The following is a 13410-nucleotide window of genomic DNA, read 5'->3' on the forward strand; positions in this document are numbered from 1 at the left end:
CAGCACTGGCTGCGACTTGGACTCCACATGTTGCTGTGGTACTGCTATTACTGTATCAGACCAAGGTAGTGAAGAAACATCCAGATGCCTCTGCTTCCTCCTGCTCCATGATATATGAACACCAAGAAGCATCGTAAAGAAGGACAAAGTCTCCATGAGCCAAAATAATGGGATGGAAAGAGATAAAGCAAATGTGGAAAGCAGGAAAGAGTCACTGAGGAGCAGTGTCAGATTCCTGGGACTTTCCCAGGGTTTGCAGCTGTGGTGGTAGCTGCAGAAAGAGAGGGCAATGCCCAAGATACTTGCAGGAGAGAAATACTCTTTTCTACACCTAACCATAGTCAGGAAAGGTCACTCTGATAACAGCTGCACTCCCTAACTTCATCCCCACCTGGAAGTCACTGTGAGAGCTCCAGCACTTTCTCTTTTGTCTCAAGTCCATCCTTCCTAGGTCATTTTTATTAACATGTCTATTTCAGATCTGTTTTCTTGTTTATCTTCTTTGCTGGGTGCTTTCATGTCTCTCCTGGAAATGCCATGGCTGCTGGCGGCCAAGGGAAGTGCAAGTTCAGTAACTCGTGTTTAATCTAATCTATACACAGAATCATTCACCTTTAGACCACTTTCCCTGCCATCACTTGTCAGACTCTGATGACTTTGTGAGGAGTTTGTAATGAGTCTGATGTGCTCAAAAGCTGATTCTTCCTCATCAAGGGATTAAATTGTGACCGTGAATCTTTATTAAAATGAGCCCAGCACTTTGGACCTACTTTTTCTTCTAAAATTAATGTAGCTACAAAAAGCTAATAATAGGAGGTTTGGGGGATTATTTCTACGAAGCTGATTTCTTTTTTGCTTGACTAGATATGGACTTGCTTTATGAATGTAGCAGAGATACAGGGTGCATCACGAGTTTCTTATAAGCAGAAGGCTACTTACTCCCAGATAGAAGACAGTGAATGGAAACAGGCAGGGAAACGTGAGGGGAACAATTTCAGTGATAACAGACACTGAGCTGCCAGAGGTCTCTCAGTATGGGCAGTGGCAGATGTGATCAGATTTTTCTGCAGTTTCCTGAGCAGCTGGGGACAAGAAACTAGCTCAGTAAAGGGAAATTTAATCAGCTTTTAGTGATTGGTTTATTCTCTGGCAGCTGAAAGAATTCTGTGTTTTATATGGGTTTGTATAGTTTTAGGAACTGTGATTATCTTTACTCATGGGAACATCTTGTTTCCTTCTCATCCTTCCTATCCAGCCAGCCGCTGTGGCAGTGAATATTACAGGCTCATGATGTCCTATAGCAGTGACGTACGTGTCTGTCTTTGGGGCATTCTCAGCACTTAAGCCTCTGTCTTCTGTCTCAGTGAAAGGGAGACAAAATTGCCAGGGCTGCTGACAGATGTGCACGCAGTTTTGCAGACAACTTATCCACCTATGCAACTCGGGAGATCAAGATGCTGATGCTAGTGCCTGCAGCAGTGCCAGCAACAGGAGGTGCCACTGGACGGGACAGCCAAACACTCCTGAGAGGGATTCAGGGAGTTCACTGACGTCTCCACCGAGTTGAGCTTTGGCCCACAGTTCATCACTGCACTCACTTCAAGTGTTCGTGTGGGCCATCTGTAAACAGAAGACAAAGAAACTTCTTCAGCAAATGATTGATTCCTCATTATTTATCCAGCTCTGCTTACAGAGAAGGTCAGAACGTACTTTTACCACTGTGCCTCTGCAAACCCCCAGGGTCCTGTGGTCAGGTGGATGGAAGCAGGCACAGTGTTTTCTCCAGGTGGGAGAATCTCTGACACAAATCTGACCAGCCAGACCCACAAAGTTCCTCCAATAATGCTCCATGATGTGGAGGGAGACAGTGCCGATGCCTGTCCAGCTCACATATTTGTTTTCTGCTTCTTTTACTTTTCCTCCTGGTTTGTACTCTAAAATACATTTACATGGCAAACACTGGTGTGCGGGTACCAGAAGTATTTTGCTTCCTCCTCCATGCATGGAAGAAGATCCACATGCAAAGAGCCAGCTCTAGGGCCACTCCTGCAGTCTCTTCTTAGGTGATAGAGCCTTGTTTAACGCAAAGGGAATTCACCCATTAGCGTCCCTGCACTTTAAGAAGTCTTGTGATGCCTTCTTGATAGTAACAGAAAGTCTAGCACAAGGGAGACCTTCCAACTATTCCCTGCAATATGTGGCATCCCCTGGAGATCCAGGCAAAGAGAAGGAAATACGGAGACCTCAACATGAGCTTCTTCTTCTTTGCTGGTATCTACTGTGCAATGGTTCCTCCAGGCCTGCTTAGCAGTTTCAGAAAGACATTTTAAGCTGCTTTGGCTTTCACTGCAAACTGGGAGTCTATTGTAGGGTGGATCTTTCTCAGCCTGTGAAGGGCGATGTGCTGGTTTAATGTAGCATATTACTGATGCTGTTATCTTGCCTCATATTGGATATTGGTGGTTAGTTTTCTTCATCTTAGTGTATGTGCACAGAAGAGATGGCAGTGACAGGTTTTATTTTACATTTCATTACTGTTGCTGTTGTTGTTTCCATTACCATTATGGCACCGATCTATCTCACTAGCGCAAGGGCAGACTTCTCTTCCCAGCACCTAGTCAGGCACTGCTCCGTGAGTGTCCAACAGATGTGACTTTTCCATGCTGGGATCTGCCAATCCCAGCAGTCACTCTTCCACTCAGATTGTCCTACAGCTCAAGACATTTCATCATGAACCAGTCTGAGCCAGGAGAAACCATCCAAGTCAGCAGACAAGCAGATGGAAGGAACCAGATTGTATGTACCCAACACCTTGCACAGTCATTACCTAGCCACGGGCTGGATACAGATGATTAACAAAATAAGAGGTATTAACAGTGGTGTTGATGATCACAGGCTCATCTCCAAGCCCAGCAATGTGATGAGGCGCTTGGATAGCTTCCTCTGCTGAGATGGCCTGAGCTCTATAACTCAGCAAGCCCCATGTCCATATCCGCTCTACCCAGGATACCGAGGAGAACACAGGCTCAGACAACCTTGAGGTGGCGTGAGCGAGGGGAGTCTCTTTTCACCAAACATACAAGAGTGATTCTTCAGCTGTAACACTTTTGTATGGATATATTAATTCAACAGTAGAAACTTGGGACTGAAGCGCTACAGAAGGGCATATTTGCAGCCTGTCACAGCTGGGAAGATGTGTGATTCCAGACCTCATCTTCTCACAGACCACCCAGCACTGTTAGAGTTCATCGTTACCTTTCCCACAGATCTGTCTCATCCTTGCAGGAAGGCTTCAGCCCCTCTCTTAAGGTTTGGGACCAACCCAAACTGTCAGCATCTCAGTAAAGCTGTGGTTATAGTACTTCAAGCAGCTATCAAATAAACAACCTCCTGTTCTTTTATCACAAACCTGAAGACTCTTAAGCTTCAGCAAATTCAGCCTGGTCTTACAACCACAGAACAGTGAGTCATCAACTTGTCCTAAGCAGCATGCATCAATATCCTTGGTTTTCTGATATCTTGATATGTAGAAAGGTCAATGAGCATGGAAACCAGAGCATGAATGTCATACAGTATTGGTTAGGACACACAAGCTGAACACAACAAACCACTCACAGCTTCTTTGTGGCTATGCTGCAGACCATTTATTTAGAAGCCCTCTTTTCTGCTGTCCTTCCAAAACCTATGTATTATTACTAGGTTTATTACCAGATGTTTGCACAGCTGAGGGTGCTCACCACTCACTATGGAAGTGAACATTGGTGCTGGAGACCACCATCTCCCTGTTCCACTGAGAATACCAGTGACAATGTTTGGAAGGACCTTTTAGGGTCACCTTTCAGCTGCTTCTCTGCATTCCTGCACTTCAGTAAAGACCTTGAAAATATGTCAACTCACAGCCAGTAAAATCAGACCCTAGGCATTAACCACTACGTCTTAAACATGACTTCAACACTTGATGCATAAAGCCGTGGTTTCTTTCAGGAAAAGAATTTCTCTTGTTTTTCTAAACCATTAAGGGGCCTGTTAAGGATGAAGAGATTGATTCATCTGAATTTGAGCAAGGCAGAGCTGATGCTGAGCAGAGAGAAGTGGCTGAATGTTTCACAGAGAAGGTTCAGCCTTCTCGAAGGAAGGGTCATGTGCACAACCAATGTGCACCTTCTGTGGGTTAGGGTTGCTGTTGCATTCTCTGCTCACTTCAGTTTTTCTGTTGCAGAGGTCACAACTCAGATCTTCTATCACTTTTGATCAGTAACGAGCCTTTCTTCCCTCTTGGCATATTACGTGGGTAGTCAGGTACCCAGAATGACTTCCTACCAGTGGTTAAAGATCATTGCCTCTCCACTCCTGCTCTGGGGATCTCATTAACATAAACACAGGAGACAAAACAGAATGTACTGAATTAAATGCTGAACTGCACAAGCGATTCCTGAAGAGGGGGGCAGACACTGTGCTTGCAGTAGTTCTGAGGGAGGCAGAGAAGCTACGGAGATGAGCACAGTGTGAGGTCCTACAGAGAAGGGATAGGATGGGATGGGATGGGATGGGATGGGATAGGATAGGATAGGATAGGATAGGATAGGATAGGATAGGATAGGATAGAAAACAGATGTTCAGCAGGAGTAGGGGAGCCTGTATGTATTGTGGGACTAGAAAGATGCTAAAATGGAGACTGCAACTTCTCAAAGCAACCAGATTCCTGATTTTTTGCCTAGCCTATCAGGCTTGCTTTGTAGTCAGTGCACAGAGACAGAGTGAGGTTGTGCTGCATGCATTTGCAATGGTTCTTTAAAGAAAAACTAAAGTCCTGGGAAAAACAAAGTCTGAAGCAGTTAGAGTGGGTGTCACATGGATGGCATCAGCTGGAGCTGCTCCCATCCTGCTGAGCCCTGGGGTTGAGTCAGAGCCCACAGGAGGAGAGGGGACAGGAATATTCCCTCAGCTTCCATCAATTGTGTGGCTGTAGCAGAAGGGACTTGTGCTGGACGACTGCCTCTATTTCCCAGTGCTGTAGCTGGAGGCAATTCCTGCTGTCCAGCTCACAGGTGGAGAGTTGGAGGTTTGCTGTAAAAGAGAAGCAGCTGTGCCCAAGGCACTGGAGCCTCCCTGGAGCCTATTTCCAGTTGTAACATGCGCTGGGAAGCCTGAAGGGACCTTGAGTCTATCTGCTCTAGGCATGTTTGTTGACCATCCTTTTTCACCTGCGTGCTTCAAACAGCCAGGACAGCAGCTTGGGCACTGCTTGGTCCCTCACCACTAATAAATCCCCTCCCCTCAAGGGTTTTCCTGTGCTCCCACACTCTGCTGTTGGTGTGATGTGATGCAGTTTCCATACAAACAGTAATATTGTACCTTCTCTGGCAGGGCTTTGCCTGGGTTCTTCTCATCACTGCATCTAAAAGGGTTGACTGTAATGAGGCCATGGGAGGAGCAGAGACTGGGATGGCTCCAAATCTAAGGGTCTGCAGAGACTTTTCTTGCAGAGATCTTTTCCAAATCCCTTTGCAGAAGGATTCACATTTCCGTGATCTTCAGTCCATGATCTGCCTAGAATCATAGAACCGTAGAATGGTGTTAGAAGGGACCTTGAAGACCATACAGTTCCAACCCCACTGCCATGGGCAGGGATCAGGCTGCTCAAACCTCATCAACCTGGTCTTCAACACCTCCAGGAATGGGGCAATGTATCCTTGATTTTCAGTTTCCACTCCAGATCAGAAGCATGGCCCATGATGACATCCCTACACAGATGGTCAACCTTACAGACACCTATGCTACATCACATCACTGGGAAGGCACCGTTACACAGGGTCCCCGTCACAACAGCTTCCCCTCATCCCCTGCTTTTCCTACTCTTAGAGCACTAGGCTACCATAAACCCAGAAGCCGAGAAGAACATGACAACAAGCCTTCCTCCCAGTGGGTGAAGCAACTCAAGTGAGGAGGTTTTCCGGAACTGGAAGGTGGTAGCAACAGAGAGTACAGATAGGACTGACCAAAAGGAGCACTGCCTAACATTTTTGCGTAAGGTTGAACAGCAGAAGAGCAAACACAAGGCTCACACAGCGACCTGATAAAAGACAGACAGGTTGTTCAGAACAGTCTACCCAGCATTCAATCCCCCTCTTTGCAGCCAGTATGTCACTAGGGTAGACTTCTGCATAAGGCAAATGAATTACTCAGGCATGACAGTGCTTTCAAATGGTATGACACATCCTACCCTCTATCTCTCCAAGTCCCTTTGTTTCTCTTTTACACCTTCTCTAAAATCTCCAGGGATGAGACAGCTCTTCCCAGTCATTCAGGGACCAGGTGGATGACTGGAAAATGGGAGCACTGAAAAAAAAGTCCTTTGAACAGAGCTCAGAGCACTCTGAAATTAGATTGTTTTCCAAGGCTGTGAAGGAGACCAAAGAAAACTGAACACTAGGCTTGTAAATTCAGAAGGCAGAGGGATGGGAGCACTGCTCGCATGGCAAGTCTGAGTAATCTTTACCCTGCACATAAGCAATGCTGAAATACAGAGCAGTGGGAGGAACCGGGCTGGCACTGCTGCTTAGGCAGGGTGCCTTTACTACAGCTCTTTGGCTTAATGGGAACTCTTTTCCTTGAATCTATGAGCTGCTGCCACTTTCTCTTTTTGAACCAGCCAAAAGCACATGCTAAGAGTGCAGCTGCTGGAACAGCTCTCCGAGCAGTCCAGGAGAGGGCAGGCATTATCTCCACTGTGCAGCAGCGCAGCAGAGATGGGCAGAGGAGAATACGTGTGTTGGGACTTATGGTTTTATAGCAATCAAAATAATTCAGAAAACTGGGTTAGTTTCACTAGAAATAGTGTCTGTGAAGGACTGGGAAAGAAAGGAAAGCTGCACTTATTGCAGTGTTCTGGGTGGGCATGTGCAGCACACACTCAAAAGGTTTTTATTCAAAATTCCCTTTAACACTCTGCACATTTTCTAGGATGTATGCCTGTAGAAATAAGCACAAACCAAATACCTGCAATGCCAGTAAGTTGTGGTGGTGGTTGCTGGAACCCTTACGTAGCTTCAGGGTATTTTTTTGCAAAGCTGCATTTCACTTGAAAGTGGCTCTGCAGCTGCGACAGTTCACCCGCCTGCTGAACAAATTTAGTAAGCATCATTCAAAGCCGTACCATTACAGACGGTAGAGCCTGGCCTACAGTTTAGTCTTCTAACCCCGCCTAGCAAGCTGTTAGAAGAGAGGGTCGAGACAGTGAAGCCTGATGGCAAGAAATTAGACCCTATAATAGCAGAAAACCAAAATGAAAAGGTGAAGAATTCATAAACAATGTAGTCAACAACAGAGAGGAGTTCAGCACATAGGAAAAGTTAATCTGGGCTCCCTTGGAAATGAGGAGTCCTAGCTTTGATATCGGGCTACTGACTGGTGGTGCTGGTCAGACTGGTGCTGATAACACAGGAACAATTGAGGTGTTTGAGAAATAGCTCTGCTTTGCTCAGTTTGGTACTGGGCAGCCATGGATCTGACAGTGCAGATAAGAGGGTCACCCTGGATTAACAACCACATCTTGCCCTGCTCCTGTGCTCTCGGAGGACACAAATACCACTGTTTTGCAGTATCACCACCCCTTCCCTTCACAGTGCCGTTTGTTTAGTGTTTGTAACTAGCTCCTACACTGAAGGGACTCCCCTCAGCTTTACTCCCCAGTTGCATCAGATGTGGGATAACTTGCACTGATTTTATTCTAGTTAGGTTTGCAGAAGCCATTCAAGCCCCGAAACCCTTCAGCAGAGGGGCTTCACATGTTTGTACCTTTGTACTGGTTTGCAGAAGTCCATTGCTCTGGAGCACTGATGAATCGGTGGGCACATCCCACCTTTGCAACACATTAAGCACCCCATAATGTGCGAAGGAGAGGTAATTGGGACACAAAGTGACATCCATATATTCAGGGCTAGAGGGCCAAGAAAGCCAGGCTAAATGTACTCATAGAATCACAGAATCATTAGGATTGGAAAAGAACTCTAAGATCATCCAGTCCAACTGTCAGCCCAACACCACTCTGCCTACTAACCATGTCCTGAAGTGCCACAGCTACATGTTTTGTTGAACACCTCCAGGGATGATGACTCCACCACCACTTCCCTGGGCAGCCTCTTCCAGTACTTTACCACTCTTTTGCTAAAGGAAGTTTTCCTAATATCCAGTTTAAATGTCCCTTGTTGCAGCTTGAGGCCGTTTCTTCTTGTCCTATCACTTGTTACCTGGAAGAAGACACCAGCACCTGCCTCAATACAACCTCTTCCGGGGAGCTGTAGGAATAAGGTCTCCCCTCAGCCTCCCCTTCTCCAGGCTAACCAATGCCAGTTCCCTCAGCCGCCCCTTGTAAGACTTGTTCTCCAGAGATCATCCTGAGATCCAGTCAGTCCAGCAGCTCTCTGGAGTACAAAGCCCTTCGACAGGATCTGCACCGTGCTTCTCCCTGTTTCTAGGTGGAAGCAGAGAACCAGCTGGTGTGACACACAGACTGCTCTCTCTGCACACGCGTGCATGGGAAACAGTTAACAAACTTGCTTGGACTTTGAAACTTTCCCACTCAGTTTTTATTAATTCTCCCTTTGCAATAATCCTCAATATGTTTTGCTTACATTCAACGAGCAAGAGGGGAGCACTGCCTCAGTTAATTTAACTCCCACAAATTCCCATCGCTGCTGGGGAGAGATTGTGCTTCCGAGCAGATAAAGCAGCTTCTTTATATTTCAAAAGGTTAGAGATTAGATCTGGCTACTGTTATACTTTTATTAAAATTCCTATTTACATTTTTCTTCATTGATGCAATTACAGAAAAGGCAGAAAGAAAATGTTCAGTTTAGGCAGTTCTTGAGGACCAAAATATCCCTTGGCCTGGAGCTTACATGCATGTGGAAAGCGAGATCCCTGTTTCCCCTACCTGCAGATGGGCAGGGAGGAGCTGATGCTGGCAGCCAGCAGGCACTGCCTGTCCTCCTCCATACACCATCCTGCTGAGCGCAAGAAGTAGCACAGGGCTTGACCGAATTTCTCAGCCCTGTAGCAAAAGGGGAGTTGCCTCTAAGCAGAGGCTCCCCAGAGCATTTTTCTCCCAGGAAATAGCTTTGTTTTATCCCAGATGTGAAGCTCGGAGGAATTTTCAACCTGGCTTGTGATTCGTTCCCATGTAGTTTTGAGAGGGAATGTAAAGGCAGAGAGTGAGCTCCTTCATTTACACCAGATGGATCTTTATAGCCACGCATTCATTAAAGTGGAGCATATGAAGGCTGGAAAATATCAGGCTGCTACAAGGTCAGATGTTACAGTGACAATGTGGGGCTCTGAGCTGCCACTCATGGTGTTGGGTGAGCAACTGCCTACAGGTAACAGGAAAAGGAACAAAATCAAACCTATTGGCTCTTTCATAGAGGTGAGTCCAGAGCCACACTAGGGCGAAGGAAGAACTGGGTTCCTCACACAGAGCATGGGGCTCCAGCGCTGGCCCGCATGAAGCAGGATGAGATGCAGGGCATGCACATATTCGGTGACACTGCTCCAACTCTTGACAAGGGAATAAAGAGGAGACAGTATCTCTCAAATGCTGGTGACCTCTGCTCTGACACAGTCGTCCTAAATGCACAGGGTGTCTTCTCTTGCCCTAATTGCAGCTGCCTGCTATCTAAACACATCCCATGTATGTTCGTTGGGATCATGGTGCTCTAATGTGCCAGTCCTCCTTAATGCCACAGAATTTCCTACTGCAGAGACAGGCTGAGCACCTTTAAAGCTCTTGCAGGGTTGCAAAGTGTCTTTTCCTCCCATGAAATTAAGGGACATTCAGGCACTGGCTTTGAAAGGAGCAGAATCTATCTGAGAATTGGGCTGGGTCTCCTTCCCCAAGGGAGCTGGGGATCTTCACTCTGGAGTCACTCAGTTGCCTCCCAGCCCTTTCCATCGAACTTTGGTTCCAGCTCGAAGCCTGGGCTAAGTCCCAAAGTGGAGCCTCCTCTCTCACGTCCCTGCACCCCTCTCTCAGCTTCTGTTAATTGAAAGCCAGACTTGCAGAGAGCAAATGATTTCTAGGTGCTCACAACACTAAAACCAGCTTAATTAAGTTCTTTGGATGAGAATTTCCTTAGGCTGTTAGTTCTTAATGAGAGCAGACAAGAGGATAAGGAGAACAGACCATTAGACACTATGCTCTGAGATAAATCATGGGCGTGGGCGAGTGCAGCTTCGCTCCTCGGATTTCAGTGCTCTTCTCTCCTGGGCCTGACAAACTCCTTGTCACAGGACAGATCAGAGATAAGTCTTGATCACTCGAAGGCTTGACCATTTGTTTTCAGTCTATCAGTTGCAGTCATAAGTGTCCTGATAGGATGAGGGGGGATGTTTTTCAGCTGAAAGAGATTTAGATGAGATCTTCAGAAGAAATGTTTTCCTGTGAGGATGGTGACGCCCTGGCCCAGGTTGCCCAGAGCAGTGATGGCTGTTCCACATAGCTGGAGGTGTTCAAGGCCAAGCTGGATGGGGCTTTGAGCAACCTGATCCAGTGGGAGGTGTTCCTACCCGTGGCTGGGAGTGGAACTAAATGATCTTTAAGGTCCCTTCCAACCCAACTCATTCTATGATTCTACAAAAACTCCCCATCCCAGAGGAGACAACATTGAGGGACAGACACCTATTCCCCCGCTGACAGATGCCTCTGATTTTCTTCACAGTACAAGTGGAGCAACCAAGATCTTGTTGGGGAAGCTTCTTCAGAGACTCCACCAGAAAGGTTTCCACATGTTGATTCTTGTGGTCATCAAGGCCAAGATCATAATGATGCTCCTCTATTGCACTTGCATCATCTTGTGTCCAGGCAAAATTTGCTGAGAAAAACCCAGATTTGCCACTGAGGAGCCCCATCCTGATGCCCAGAGCACCTGGGACACCTGCAAACACCTCCTGGAAGTTGCAAGCCAGGAGTACAGACTTCTGTCACCAGCAGTTATGCTTGATCCCTCCTCTCAGAAGAAGGAGGTGTTTGCTCCTGATTGAGCTCCCACTCAGTGATTTCCTACACAGCTCATGGCTCCCAGCCGTGGGTGCTTCGACCTTCTCCATGCTAACCTGCATGTTCAAGTCAGTGTCATGGTCGGGGTTTGGATGCATTCATGGGGCTGAGTGCTTTGTGGGATGATGGGTTGGAACATCCCCTCCTGCCTCTGGGGGTAAGGTTGCTTTGGGACAACGAGGGTCACACTGGTGGTCCTGCCTGTCCAGTCCTGCATCCCCATGCAGAGTTGTCTCTCAGGGCTCTGTCCCCAGCACTCTCCCTGCCCACGAGATCAGTGTAAGCCTTGTACAGTTTGAAGGCTTGATATTTATACATTAATTAGTCCTTCCTGTTATTATTTACTTATCAGCTCTTTGTCAGAGAGCTCCCTTTTCTGCACACACAGGCTTGTCCCTTTGGCACTTGCTTTGTTCTCTTTCGAGATTATATCTGCATGTTTGTTCCCCTGTTTACAGACGGGTTGTAATCCTAACTGCTTCACTTAAGTGTTTAATGAAGGTATTTGCTCTGAATTGTTTGCTGGGATTTTGTTCTACAGTTGAGGGATAAGAAGAGCGCTGCTATTTCACTTCAACGATTTATATTACTCGATCTTTTGTATCAAATAGAAGAGACTTAACTTGCCTAAATGGTTCTTAGATCTGAATCAGTGGCTTTTCTTGGTGGGCTGAGGCTGCTGGATTTTTTTTTTGCAAGCTGACAGGGATGCTTTGTGCTCAAGTAACAAAATCCTCACCTGGAGCCCCATCAGCAACAGGCACAATGGAGATGGAAACGAGCCATTACACACTTCCTCAGGCAGAGTTGAATGCCCAAGGGCTCTTTGGCATAGATCCATCTAGGGTGTCATTGGGAAACATTTGAAAAATTGATGCCACCATGTGTAGAGGTGGATGTCAGCTGGAAGTGGCACTGCTTTTCTGCAAGCACAGCTGATGGCAGCTATGGGACAGCTCTGCTCTTCATGTGCCTCAAACCAATGGCACATGTCTGCAGTGGCATTCGATGCACCTGCAGAAACAGCCAGCGCTGCTTCCTCACCTTCCTCAGCCCTGGAGATCAGAACCCCTGTTCTTGTGGGACACTCAGAACCTCTGGCAGGAGGGATGATGGGCTCCCCTCCATGCTCAGGAGAAGGCTGCATGCCTGCCTCGTCTCTAGAACTTAGCCTCCAGGTCCCCACCAGCCCAGTTCACCTTTCAACTCTGCCTGCAATGGGCTCTGGCACACAGAGCAACCGAGCTGTAGAGCTCCTCTGATCGGCAGCCAGCTTTGTTGGGTGACAGCAGCTCTATCCTGGCTCTCAGGAGCTGTGACGAGGTTACTGTCCCTGGGTGGTGATGTTGTATCACAGTCCAGGAGTCCTCAACAGCTCCTGCAAAATGTAACAGAAGCTAAACCACACACAGGGAAAAAAAAAGGTAGATAGCATTTCAGGATCACCTCTTTGGGCTCTGAAACAAAGCTAAACCAGTCCTCCAGACCACAGCATCCAGCAACAATGGGGCTGTTACCTCCTTCTGAGCACTGTTCCAGGAGAGCTACACTCCCTTTTCATACACCCAAGCACCCTGCAACGCTCAGCTTTCCCAACACGCTCCCAAGGGCCTCCCAGCCAGCCCTCGCCTGACACACTCCATACAAGTGTCACCATGAGCTTTTGAATAATGAGCAGATTCAGCCAAATTACAAACCATTCAGAGGCCACCCACAAGCAAACAGGAGACAGCATTTGTTGATGAGTAAATGCTTGTGCTAAGAATAGCTCCTTCCAGCTCTGCTGCTCACCTATCTTATCCTGCTCCAATTACCTAACTTAATTTACTCCAGCTGTTCCTCCATATCTCTATGATCTATTTTCTACCTCCTTATGGTATGATTCGTTTATCTTTCAAAGTGCCTCTCCTCACAGGAAGACCGCATACAGCATCGCTATGTACGCTTTACTTCCATTTCCAATCCATTCGCAGCTTGGCTTTGCGGCACGTACAGATGCTGGCAGCACGCTGGATCCACACATAATGTATTCAGTTCAGGAAGCACTTGTTCCTGAATGAAACTTATTGTCCTGACCAGTTGCCATCTCTTTCAGCAGACAGGTTTGAGGAGGAGTCTGAATTCCTGAGATATGCACTCTTTGAAAAACCAGGCTCAGCTGTTATTTCCCAGAGCTCCTCTTTCAGTCCTCTCTGTGAGTGAAATATCTGTCCTCAGCTCAGGCAATACAGACAAGTGCAATGCTGCATTTGTCCGATTTCCTTCTCTGATGGGGGGAAAAAAAGGTTATATAGACAAATTTTGGTGCAGCTGGAGCCAAATAGCAACTCCAAGTGTGATACCTAGAATGGGTCTTT

This window comes from Cuculus canorus, chromosome 18 (genome assembly GCF_017976375.1).
Source record: "Cuculus canorus isolate bCucCan1 chromosome 18, bCucCan1.pri, whole genome shotgun sequence".
In the NCBI taxonomy this organism is placed as follows: Eukaryota; Metazoa; Chordata; class Aves; order Cuculiformes; family Cuculidae; genus Cuculus; species Cuculus canorus.